At 50.1% G+C, this 13,563-nt stretch overlaps 1 protein-coding gene across 3 annotated transcripts in view; it reads right to left on the bottom strand.

Annotated features, from left to right (window-relative positions):
- Positions 1–13,563, bottom strand: part of SLC24A4 (solute carrier family 24 member 4) — a 178,865-nt gene that overhangs the window by 162,212 nt on the left and 3,090 nt on the right. The window lies entirely within an intron of this gene.

Below are 13,563 nucleotides of genomic sequence, written 5' to 3'. Positions count from 1 at the left end.
TGAGAGCCGACCACTCTCACCTCCAACATCTGCCCAGACCTGCAGCTTCTGCCTCTCTGGATCTTCTCCTTCACATCCCACACAAGACTTTGCCTCCATCTCTTTAAAATAACCCCTAATTGTGCTCCATGGCTTCATTTCTTTCTCTCTAAAAAGCTTGTTAGGCATGATGCTAAGAACTTTCGCCTATTATCTCAATTGAAGTTGTTTCCCACGTTGCCAGCAGAGTCGTCTGTTGCTCAGGAAGAGTCAGTGGCCCCCGCTGCTCACAGGGTGGAGTACAAAGGCCTTCAGGTGTTCAAGGCTTTTGGTCCAACACACCAGTTACAGGGCATCTCGCCTCCCACACACCTTGTGCTCCAAACTTACCCAAGACCTACTTATCCCCAGCCCTTCATCATCTTCCCCAAAGAACACAGGCTTTGGGGACAGGTGGCCTGAGCTCCAGTCCCTGCTCTGCCAATTCCAAGCTGGGAGAACTTGGGCCAGTTAGTTAAGCTTTCTGTGCCTTCTTGGCATCTTTCATCAACTGGAGAGAAGAACGACACCAATACCACCCACCACCTCCCCTCACAGGATCGCTACAAGGGCCAGCAAGGGAATGTAAGGCCCATCCCCAGGTTCCTCGCTTTGAGCTGATGCTCTTGACCCTGACATTTAGGACTCAGCTGTCCCTCCTCTGTTCTTACCACCAGGACTGTGGCACTTCACATCCTGCCCTGTCTTCCAGGTGAGTCTTGCCTCTTGATCCTCTCAACTGGAATGGAAGCTTCCCGAAGGCAGGGGCCACATCTAGATCCATCTTAATTTCCCCACAGGCCCAGCCAACAGGTTGCTCAATCAACACTCATCGGACCACCAAATATCAAGGCCAAGAATGGTTTCCTAGCTGAACTCCGAGAAACTGCCCTCAGGAGGCCTCTTAAGTCATTTTTTTCATCCGCGTGATGATTTTAATAAATGCAAATCTTAGGTACAGAGCTGAATCAGCTGGTGTGGGATCAGCCCTGCTAAATGGCTGGTCCCTGAACTTGGCACTTATATTGGAATCAACAGTCGGGCATTTATAGCGTGAAATGAGATAAACTAATGAGGGGGGTCATAAGAGTCGGTATTTGGAAGGATGCTCTAAGAGATCCCCTGAATCTTTCTCTTCTAGCCAGACACCCCACCAATGGGGTCTTTATAGCACGCAGGCCATGCACAATGCTTTCCCCAAATCCTCTTTGTGGTTTTATGAGTCAATTCTGAAAAGCTCCAAGTAACTGATTTTCTCCATGTCACAAGGAAGGGACATACTTCAAAAATACACACACCACCAGGTTCCCTGCAGCACCATATACAATAGCCAAGACATGGAAGCAACCTAAATGTCTATCAACAGAGGAATGGAGAAAGAGGATGTGGTACATATAAACAACGGAATATTACACAGCCATAAAAAGGAATGAAATACTGCCATGTGCAGCAACATGGATGGGCCTAGAGATCATGCTAAGGGAAGTTAGTCAATCAAAGACAATCATGTGATATCACTTATACATGGAATCTAAAAAAAGAGATACAACAAACTTAAGTGCAGAACAGGAATAGACTCACAGATGTTGAAAACAACCTTACGGTTACCAAAGGGGACAGGTGGGGTGGGATGGCCTATGGTACATGGAATGATTGGCCAATGGGGACCTGCTGTATAGCACAGGGAACGCTGCCAATAGTTTGTGATGGTCTATGTGGAAAGAGAATCTGAAAAAGAATGAACGTGTGTACGTGTATAACTCAAGCACTTTGTTGTGTAGCAGAAATTATCACAACACTGTCAATCGACTACACTAGAACTTGAAAAAATGAAAAAAGAGGTGCTCATCTCGTAGTTACACAAACAAAAGTAACAATATTTGCACAGCACTTGGCACTTATACCTTAAAAGCCTCAGGAAAGACATCATTATGCCCATTTTGTAGGCAGAAAATTGAGGCTCTAATAGACAAAGTGACTTATGCGGAACTGCACAGGTTGTCAGGGCCCTGACGCAAACTCTGATCTCCAAATAATAGTTCTCTTTCATCAGGTCCTGCTTCACCAACAGAAAGATCCAGATCTGGAGCACACACGAGGCCCACTGCAGCCTTTACCATCTGGCCTGTCTCAGTATCGGCCATGCAAAAAGTCACCAGCTTCTTGTCCTCAAAGAATAACAGGCCAACCGAAGTCCAGACATCCATTTAACTTTTTTCCTTGAAGTAAAGCAAGGGCTGCCTTTACCAAATTCATCCTCAAACCTTTGGTTCTAAAAATTTTATCCTATAACTGGAACTCCGACTGTGGCTCAATGGGTTAGGAAGCTGATGTTTCCATGAGGATGTAGGTTCGAGGGGTACAGGTCACAGATGCAGCTCAGATCTGACGTGGTTGAGGCGCAGATCTGAGCTGCAGCCCTGACTTGACCCCTGGCCTGGAAACTTCCATACAATGCAGGTGTGGCCATAATTTTTTTTTTTTTTATCCTGTAACATTACATTCAAGTTCTCTTTCAGAGGTAATTTCAGCAACAGAAATGTGTACAGCACTTGCTCTGTGCCAGGGCCTCTTATATTACATAGATTAACACACGTAGCGCACACACACACACAGCACCTTCTAGAGTCTGGGATACATCAGTGAACAAAACAAATCTTGCCCTTTCCCCACGTTAGAAGATAAAGTAACCAGTTCAAGGTCACATAATCAGTAAGGGCAGAGGCAGGATTGGAAACCAGGCAGTTTGGCTTCAGAGTCCATGTACTTAACCCTTGAGCTCTTAACTCTTAATTCCTCCTGGCTGAGTGTCCTGATCTGGGTGTCCTGAACTGTCCCAAAGCATCCATGGGCTAGAGGGGATAGCCCAGGGGACAGGAGCTGCTTGTATGGGCCACAGCTCCCTGAAAGGCAGAACAAAGGGCTCCTCCATCTTGGAGGTGCTGCTACCCAAGTTTATGCCCAGCTCCAGCCTCAGGCCTAGAGCCATAGATCCAGGGAACAGAACCCTGCCCTCGGGGTGCTCCCAGGCTAGTGGGGAAAACTAGCAAACATTTCTATTAGTTTAACCACCGTCTTGCCCTGGGCCCAGCACAACCTGGGAACTGGGGTGACTGCCCTGATTGTGGCTTGGAGGATGGCGGGGGCAACGTGAACCAGTTTGCCAACTTCATCCTGGGCAGCCCGGGCACATTTCCAGCCCTACCTTCTTCTGCTTAGAAACAAACAAAAAATCAAAGTAATTTGATTCAGCCTAACCCTGGTTGAGCACTGACTCCATGCTAAATCCCCAAAGTCTAATTACTTAACTACTGTGCACAGTAATCTTAGCAGGTGTTTGTTTTCTCTCCCCCCTCGGACAGCCAATGAGCAAGGGGCAGTGGCTGCTAGTAAGCCCTGCCCGGCAGGGAGATGATGCGGCGATTTCTCAGGCAGCACTTGTCTATGCGCTGAGCCCCCTGCTTTAGAATGTCCTTCCACAGCCACCCGCACCCCTCCAGGGTGAGCGCAGATGTCGCCTCCTCCAGGGAAGGCGCCCCTGCCGTGCACCACTGCGCTCTTTCCTCTGGAGGTATTTGCGTGGGCCGATCTATTTCTGAACCCCTCGTCTCCTCTGTGCCTTACACGCTCCCTGGCAGCAGAGCCTGGGTGCCTTCCAGCTTTAGAGCCTAGTACAGGGCAGGCTGTGGAGACAGTCAAGAAATAGACGTTGCAATTAATGCCGCAGGCAGTTGCATGAGACCCAGAGCTGGAGCCCCGTTCTGTGCTGAATTAGCAAAGTAGACCCAGAAACTGGTGGCACTTTCCCACATGCAAGGGGACAAGCCACTGGGCACGCAGAGTTCCTCTGCTTCTCGGTCACACAACAACTTTTCTGTTCCTTTCCAAGGGAGCCATCCACTGCCCTTTCAGAAGAACACCGCAAATTATTCCAGCACATTTATTTTTCTTCTTTTTCAGTAAAATGCCATGCTCCGATGGTCTCTTCATAATGGACAATGTTTAATAGAAAAAAAAAAAAATCCCTTTTCAAGCATTTGACTTGTCTGTTGAGCCGAATGGCTAGATCTCCTCCACCCAAGGTAACACATGGCAATGCTGAATGATTTCCATTTTTAACTCGTGGAGAAACGCTCCCTCAGGGTTCAAGAGGAAGCCGAGTGGGCGCTCTCTGGATTGCGGGAGGCCCGCATGGCACCGAGAGCTAAGAATCTGGAAGTCAGGGGGTAGCAGATGGCCCAGTAAGGAGGTGAGATTGCGAGCAGATGGCCCCGAGAGTTTGGATAAGGCAAGAAGAAAAAACAACTTTTGATTGCAAACAAATCAGTATTAGAAGCATCCCAAGAAGCGGGGCCCACACAGATGTTCGCTGTTGCGATGGAGAGGAATTCCCTGTCTCTCGGGGGCTACCCGACAGTGACGGAGGCTGGAAGTTGCAATGCAAGTCCTCATCTCTAAGCTGGCTTTTCGGAGTTCCCGTGTGGCTCAGCAGGTTAAGAACCCAACTAGCCTTCATGAGGATGCAGTTCGATCCCTGGCCCTACTCAGTGGGTGAAGGATCCGGTGGTGCTGTGCGCTGCAGTGTAGATCAAAGAACAGGCTTGGATCCCACATGGCTGTGGCTGTGGTGTAGGCTGGCAGCTGCACCTCCGATTCAACCCCTAGCCTAGGAACTTCCATTTGCTGCGGGTGGCGCTGTATAAATAAAAAAATAAATAAAATAAAGCATAGACTGTCTTCTTTCATCCTATTTTTTTAATACGGATGGATAAGGGCATAAGCTCATCATTCGGACTACCCAAATTAAGAATCTGAGCCCCCCAGGGGATGGTTGGCAGGCTCCGGTGATAGTGGATGCATGTCATTCCCCATCAAAACCTAGAGAATGCACAGCACAAGAGTGGATCCAGATGGAAACGATAAACTTTAGTTAATAAAAATGTATCCATATTGGCTCATCAACTGCAACAAATGGACCACAGTGATTCAAGGTGTCAACAGGGGAAGCCGGGAGGAGGGAGAGTACAGACAGGAACCTACGCTCCCTTCAGGTTCCTGGTAAACCTAAGACTACTCTAAAAATAGTCTATTAATTCAAGTCTATTAATTCTCCCTCCTTCTCTCTCTCTCTCAGTCACTTTCGTGTGCGTGCTCGCTCTCTCTTTCACACCCGTCCTCATTCTTCTTGCTGGCTGGGTGACCTTAGACGGGTTACCTAACCTCTCTGGGTCTCCTTTTCCACATATGCAAAATGAGGACGTTAAAAGCACCCACCTAAAGAGTTGTTATGAGAAGCGAGTTTGTTCATACACAGAAAGCACTCCGAACAGCACCTACACATGGCAGAATGGTGCCAGCCAGTGTGACGATGATGGCGGCAGCTCCTGTGCTGGGTGTGCCTTAAACATTTGGATGCATCATGTGGTCTGAGGCTTGCAGCAGCCCTAGGAGGTGGGTGGGAAATGCCACTATCCTCATTTAACAAAACAGCAACCCTGAAGCTTAGAGAGATTACATAACTTGCTGAAGGTCACATGGCTGGCCAGCAAGGGTGCGCTGGGACACAAGTCCACACATCTGCCTTCGCCATGACAAGCTCCCATCTCCAAGGACAGGACAGGTGCATGCTGGGACTGGAGCATCTCCCAGCTGCTGGAAATCCTATGTAGTCTCATTTTGGTGTGAGGGGGAAGGGAAGAAGGAGCAGGGGAGGGGGTGGGAGAGAGAAAGATGGGGGAGAGACCAAGCCCCAAAGTAAGCAGGATCTTGGCAGAGCTGATACTAGAATCCAGATCTTTGGCACCCAAGCCACTTGACCCACAGTGTAACATCCCCACGACCCCCGCCCCGAAGCCAAGAGGGATCTCACGGATGACAGGCTGCTGCCTTCCTCGGCCTCCACTTGTGACCATCTATTCCACGGTGGTTGGTGACAACTGCCCCAAGAAGCCACCTGGCTCTCTGGAGGTCCCCTTGCCCAGGAAAGCCCCTCCCCAGGCTGGAACTCCTGCTCCGCCCTCGGGGACAGTACCTGAACTCTCATCTCCCTGCCCACAGGAACGAGTTCAAGGCTTGCTTTTACATAACGAGTCTAAAACTTGGGATGTGTGACTTGTCTGCGCAGCCTGCCGAAGCAGCATCTGAACAGACGTTCGTTGAGAATCCAGACACTTCAGCTCGTCGCCGGTACCACCTCACCTCCAACACCCACACGTGCTGATGTACTTTTTGCAGCTCTGGGTCTCCTCCTCCTCCTGTTTTCTTGTGATTTCTGCACCCCTGCTCCCCACTCAGGGGCACCCACAGAGACCCACTGCCTGGGGTACCTGCCCAGGGATCTCAAGGGCCTTAACCCGCCTGCAGGATCAGGCCCCTGCCCACCTGCACCACACGCCCTCTCCTCTCACGATGGCCTCTCCATCAGCCCTGGCCAGGAATAAAAGTAAAACCTCCACCCAGCGCTTGCATCCAACTCCTCTGCGCCCCTGAAAATCGAGAAACCACCCCCATATCCGGATTTCTCCCAGGCACCTCTGTGTCAGCCCTCTTTTCCCAGCCCTCCCACTCTGGCCTCTATTATGGGCTGAAGGTGTCCCCCCCCAAAATTCCTGTGTGGAAGCACTACCCCCTCTCCCAAGTAATGGTGTTAGAGGCGGGGCATCTGGGGGGCCACTCAGGTTAGAGGGAAGGTGGGCCTTTGGTCTGCTGGGCTTGGTGGCCTTCGAAAAAGAAACAGCAGACAGCCTGCTGTCCCTCGCCTTCCCCTGCACACGAGGTCACCACCAAGCCAGGAGGGAAGCTCTCACCAGGCCCAGATCACAATGACATGCTGACTGTGGACTTCCGGCCCCCAGGACTGTGAGAGAACACATTTCTGGTGTGTGAGCTGCCAGCCTATGGAGTTTTGTTACGGCCACCCACGGCTGCCCGCCACCCCCAAAGACATAGCTGCAAAGGGGAAAACCAAACATGACAAAGCAAATCCCTCCAACATCGACGGGGAGAACGAAGCTCCTCTCCCCTTTATCAAACATCAGGCGCAGGACGTTGGGGACCCAAGCAAACAGCGGTGACCTAGCAGAGGAGGGACCACTGGTTCCATCTCGAATGTGCAGGAAAGGGCAGTGTAAGAATGAAGGCGGCATTCCCAGCCCAGCTAAAAAGCGAAAATGTAAGCCACCAGCCAGCTGTCAAGACACAAAACCAGTTTTTTCTATTCAGAGGCAGGTTCTGCAAAGGACGCCAAGCGAGAGCATCCCCCATCTCCGAAAGGTTAAAAAACAAACAAGCCAGGATGTGTTCCCAGAAGAAAAAATAAACAATGTTGCTTTAGCAAGATGTTTACTTCTTAACTGGTCCTCATAAAATCCAATGGACACGTGGTTTTCAGTACCTATAATACACAAGCGCTGTGTCCTCTCTGGAATAAGCAGATTAAAAAACGATAATGAAAATGGAAACTAATGTCAGATCATGTACGTGTGTTAAGTGCTTGATGGGTATTAGCTCATTTAATTCTAACACTATGAGAGGGATGCAATTATCACCCTTTAACCACCCTCATTTTACAGAGGGAAAAACTGAAGGACATCTATGGTTTTAAAAAGCAAACAAGGCTCCCCGTTTATGTCCTCCTTCAAGGAGGCGAATTAACAATGTAACAAACAAGATACAGCGTCTGTAAAAAGCTGGACCAGGAGAGCCAGGGACATAGAAGGCCACCTTGGGCTGGCTAATGGGGAGCGGTCAGTGAACTTGGCAATCACAAGAAGGAGCCTGTCTTGGAAGACCTGGGGCAGGAAGGGAAGGGGAGAAGAGCGTGGTTCCCACAAGTTCCACACGCCAGCCACGGAATGTGGCCATCACTGGTTCTGATTTCACAGGTCACAGCCAGGCCCAGGCATCTGTGACTTTCAGAGCCTCCCAGGCATTTCTCACCTGCAGGCCAGGGTTCCACCCTAAGCCCTCCAGGCGCCACCACTGGAAACCCTTTGGGTTCCGATGGGGACTGAAGGTTTGTGTCTCCCTGAAATTTCCTATGTTGAAGTCCAAACCCCCCCTCCCCGCAATGCGATCGTGTACAGAGGTGGGGCTTTGGGGAGGTAGTTTGGTTTCAGTGAGGTTATGAGAGGTGTCACCGTGATGGGACTAGTGTCGTTTCAAGAGACGTCCTCCCCCCACTGTGAGCGCACAGCAAGAAGGCTGCCGCCTGCAGGTCAGCAGTGGAACCAGCCAACACCTTGATCTTGGACTTTCCAGCCTCCAGAAGGAAAGACAGGTCCACTGTTTAAAGCAGCTGGTCTGTAATGTTTTGTTCTGGCAGCTGAACTAAGATCCCCAGAGATTCAAAGTCACTGCCTCTCATGACGACCATTTCATGCATTTTGCAGGGAGGGACCCACTTCTTCTGGGGGTGGGGGTGGAAATAAATTAATAACTTTTCCATGGACCTCAGTGGTCAAACATAAAGTCTGGGTTTTGCTTATTTCTTGATGAGCTTCCCTACATTTAAAAAAGAAACCAAACTGGTTTCAGGAAAATCACTATATTAAACCAAGTCTCAGCCTTCATTCAACATTCAAATACCACTGAAAGCCTACCAAGTGTCAGGGAGCGACCCAGCCCAGGGCTTCCTGGCCACTGGTGGGCACAGGAACCGCCTGGGAGATCTTGCTAGGATACAGATTCTGGTTCCACAGTATGGCTGGAGGGGGCCTGAGAATCTGCATTCCTAACAAGCTCCCAGGTGATGCCAACCCCGCTGAGCAGCAGGGTTCCAGCCTGGTAAGAATCAACGCTGGCTTCAACGTGGAATCGGCTGGGGAGCTCTTAACAGGCACAGATTTCTGGGTTCTACCCCAAGGAAATGAGACCCTCCAGGGGTGGGTCCTGAGCCTTTAAAAAGTGCTTCCATGATCTGAACATGTGGTCTGGGTTTAAAATCACTCTCCTGCGCATAGAGCAAGGAAGTCTTTAAAAGGAGACAGGTGACAGGTAACTTCAGATGAGATACATGTTGTGAAAATAATATATGGTAGCCTGGTGGGGGAGACACTTAAACTGAAGCACAAATAATGAGATGGAAACCCCATCAAGATCTGGGGGGAAGGGGGGTGGAGTTCCCATTGTGGCTCAGCAGAAATGAACCTGACTCGTATCCATGAGGACAAAGGTTTGATCCCTGGCCTCCCTCAGTGGGTTAAGGATCCGGCGTTGTCATGAGCTGTGGTGTAGGCTGCAGAGGCGGCTCGGATCTGGCGTGGCTGTGGCATAGGCCAGCAGCTATAGCTCTGATTGGACCCCTCGCCTGTGAACCTCCATATGCTATGGGTTCAGCCCTAAAAAGACCAAAAAAAAAAAAAAAAAAGATGTGGGGGAATGACCCCAGGCTGGGCAAAGAGCCCACTTTCCCCCTCAGGTCTTAAGGGACGACTAGAGCAGGGTCCCGTTCATGTTTTTAGGAAACAAAGCTGCGTCTCACAGGTGAATAAGAGTACTCAGAGGCAGACAGAAAATAAGACACAGTCCCTCCCCTGGAGGTTCTTTAAAAACTGTAAACTAATGTTTGCGGACCTCCTATTGCTTTAGCTCTAGGAGCTGACACAGCAGGAAAGTCTTCAAGCTCCATCTTCTGACATCCCTGAAAGAGCCCATCTGGTGAGTCAGACCTGGGGGCCCTCGAGCTGGGAGAGAGGGATGCAGGGCAGATGCTGCAGAGGATGCAGCAACCGCGTGGTTTGTTACGGGCAACTCCTGTAACTATAGAAAAGGCAGCCACTGGACGTCACCCAGTCACACCCTGAAACTCCAACTCAGAGGGCGCTCTGGTCCATCTTGATCGCAGCAGCAGCCCCAGGACAGGGCAGTGAATAGTGACAAAGCACTGAGGGCCAGCTTCCAAAACCACCCACCCAGACAGAACCCTGGTACTGGGGGAGGAAGCTTCAGTCCCCTCCCTCCAAAGGCAGAGCCTGTGACCCAGGTCTGAGCCTGTCCAGACCCAACACTCCCCTGGCTAGGCAATTGCCTTAGGGAAGTCATGTGACCCAAGCTGAGCCACCGGAACCCTGGGGGCTTCTGCAAAAGCACCTCGGCCAGCAGCATTCTGTCCCAGCAGTCTGGGGTCTGGAAGGACAGAAAGCCAGAGGTGTGGTCACCACCTCCCTATGCTGGATGACATCAGAGTCCAGAAACAGAAACCGAGTCACGACATGTCACCTTTGATCTCACACTTTCAGTGACCAAGCCAAAAGATTTCCTTTTTTGCTAAATAAGCCCAGTCTGGGGAGGTTTTCTTTTCTTTCTTTTTAGGGTTGCACCTGCCGCATAGGGAGGTTCCCAGGCTAGGGGTCAAGTTGGAGCTGCAGCTGCCGGCCTAAACCACAGCCAGAGCCACGCAGGATCTGAGCCCCATCTGTGACCTACACCACAGCTCATGGCAATGCCGGATCCTTAAACCCACTGAGCGAGGTCAGGGACTGAGCCCAATCCTCAGGAATACTAGTCGGGTTTGTTTCATCAAGTCCCAATGGGAACTTCCCAGCAGGGTTTCTGTCACCACCTCATCTAGACCCCAAGAATCCACAGAACTACATCGGACTCGCTCACCCACCTCTGAGCCTCTGATGTCCCATGGGCTGCAGACCAGGGGACCTCTGCAGCCCTCCTACGTTACCCATTTCCCTGGGTGGTGAATCTGTCTTCTCTACTCGATTGCGAGCTATGTGAGGACAGGGGCTGCCTCTGTCACTTGCTTATACTCCCCGCAAGTGCCCACTGCAGAGCTGGACACGCAACAGCAGAGGCACCGCCACACAGCTGTGAAATGGAAAGGGGGCTGGGCTTTCTCGTGGTCCAGGGATGAGGAGGCTGGAAGGCAAGGCAGGCTTCAGCTCCACCTGGGCCAGGAGGGGAGCCAGAGCTGGGGCAACGGAGCAGGGAGGGTACATGTGTTGAGCCAGGTAACCCGGGGATGCTCCCGTCAGCCAAGGGATCGTGGGAAGTCACCAAACTTCCGAGCCTTGCATTCCTCATTTTTGCAAAAACACTAAGGCTTAGAGCACTTAATATTCAAAAATGCACTTGCATTCCATCTGGTGTCTACTGAGCCCTATCCTGTGGGCAGGACTCTCCCCCAGAAAGAGTCAACACAGAGCATCATCCACATGCTACTTACGGCCAAACATTTTGCCAGCTTCCCTCCTCGTAAGGGGGACAAGGCCAGGCCTTCCTCCTAATAAGGACTGGCTACTCCACCGGGGAATAATTTTTGCTCAGACATGGCCAACCATGGGGCATAGGAGACTCTATCCTAAGAAACAGAGCCCTAAGCGGATGTGCCCAGACTGGATGTCACAGAAGCTAGAGGAGAAGGACACAGCCAGCCCACGATGAGGGCATCAATGAGCTAGAAACCGGTCAAAAATGCACTGGCCCTGCTGCATTACCCAGAGTAGTTAAGTGTTCCCCAAGGGAATGGGGCCGATTCTAGCATCTCAGGTGCCTGGAGCGAGGATGGGCCACAGCAATAGTTCCTGGCCTTACACATGCTCTCGCGTTAGCACTGCGCATGTGCCGAGCACTTCCAGCCAGTGGAAGGAGGCTGGAGAAGGGGAAGGGATGGGCCAGGCACGGCTGCCCACTGGGTCACCGGGATAGATGGGAGTTCAAAGGGACTCCTAGCTGCTCCTCCGCAAGTCCTTCCAGTTCCCTCCCCATCAAGCAGAGGACAAACAATTTAGAGGTTTACCCAAACCTCCCTCCGTGTCCCAAATGGACTTCTCAGAAGGCTCCAGAAAGCACTGAAAGTGGTGTAGCAAACAGGCCCTGAGGGAAGGCCCTGGTCTTAAGCTCGTGGACCGAACCAAACATTTCAGACACACAGGCCTCCAAGGCCAGCTCCACCACTTATAGGTTTTAGGACTTGGATTCATGTCTCCTCCCTAGATGTTTCCCAACCTATAAAACCCAGTTAAGACCCGCCTATGGAAATAAGACGCGTGAAATGCCATTCTAACCTGCTCCTTTGGCCTGGGTTTCTATGTTCTGTACACACAACCCCATACAGAGCCTTGCCGTCCTCCAACCAGCCAGAGTAGGAGACAACGTGCTATTCTACCCACTTTACAGGGTAGACCATCTAAAAAGACTGACTTCCCCAGCAACTCGGTGCAAAAGCCAAGTGGTACCCATCTCTAATAAAACCTCCTGGGGTACGGAGAAACAAGAATCCTCCTACACTGTTGGTGGGAATGTAAATTGGTGCAGCCACTATGGAGAAGAGTATGGAGGTCCCGTAGACGAAAGACAGAGTTGCCATATGATCCAACAATCCCAGTCCTGGGCATATATAGGATAAAACTAATTTGAAAAGATACATGCACCCCGAAATTCATAGCAGCACTATTTACAGTATCCCAGACTTGGAAACAACCTAAACGTCCATCAACAGATGAAAAAGGTCAAGAAGATGTGGTATATACACACAATGGCATATTGCTCAGCCATCAAAAGAAAAAAAGAATGCTATTTGCACCAAAAGATGGACCTAGAGATTATCATACAGAGAAAGACAAATACCATAGGATATCACTTATAAGTGGAATCTAGAAAAGTGATACAAATGACCTTATTTACAAAACAGAAACAGACGCATAGACTAGAAAACAAACTTATGGTTATCAAAGGGGAAGGCGGGTGGGGGGAATTAATTAGGAGTTCAGGATTAACATATACACACCACTACATATAAAACAGATAACTAACAAGGACCTACTATTCTACAGCACAGGAAACTAGACTTAGTATCTTCTAATAACCTATAATGGAAAAGAATCCGAAAAAATATACATATACTTTTCATATACACTTAGTGTATATATATATCACAAGATAGTTATATAAAAACTAAAACACTGTAAATCAACCATAAAAATAAATAAAATAAAATCTGATCATTCCCAGAGGGCTTTCAAGTATATCATTCCATGGGGTCTTTCTCACCAAAGCCCCCAAGTTGTGAAGCCAGAGCTAAACCCAGGACTGGCCTGTCTGAAGCCTAGGCAGCTTCCCTTCACTGGCCAGTACTCTCTCTTGTGCTAAGAGTCCTCAACCATTTAAGCAAACCCTGCCTCTGGCAAGAGAACAGATAAGAGTCATTCCTGGGTCCCTGCAGCCTCTGACCCCCTAAGTCAGAAGAGGAGCATCAAACCCACCTCCCAGAGCAAGCAGAACACATCTTCGGGCGGGCACAATACCTGGCCCTTCTCTTGTAGAGGCAGGACCCTGGGACCCCAGCATGTCCTACCTCTGCAGCGAGCCTGGGTGATCCGGCCCTAGGAGGTCATCTCAAAGTGCCCCCTGCCGGGGCTCACTGTCCCCCAGAGCTCCATCAGATGGACACAGCAAGCAAAAAAAAAAAAAAAAAAAAGGAAAGAAAAAGACGACACCCAGACAAACAAAATCAAGAGAGCAGCGGTGACACATGCTTTAGGAACATGGTGAGAGCAAAAAAATGAAAATTTAAAACCCTCGCATGTGACCTTT

This window comes from Sus scrofa, chromosome 7 (genome assembly GCF_054392235.1).
Source record: "Sus scrofa isolate SSC_HxYL_T2T_F1_AM1 chromosome 7, Sscrofa_HxYL_maternal_Yorkshire_Landrace_v2.0, whole genome shotgun sequence".
NCBI classification, from domain to species: Eukaryota; Metazoa; Chordata; class Mammalia; order Artiodactyla; family Suidae; genus Sus; species Sus scrofa.
This window is presented reverse-complemented; position numbering and strand designations above follow the sequence as displayed.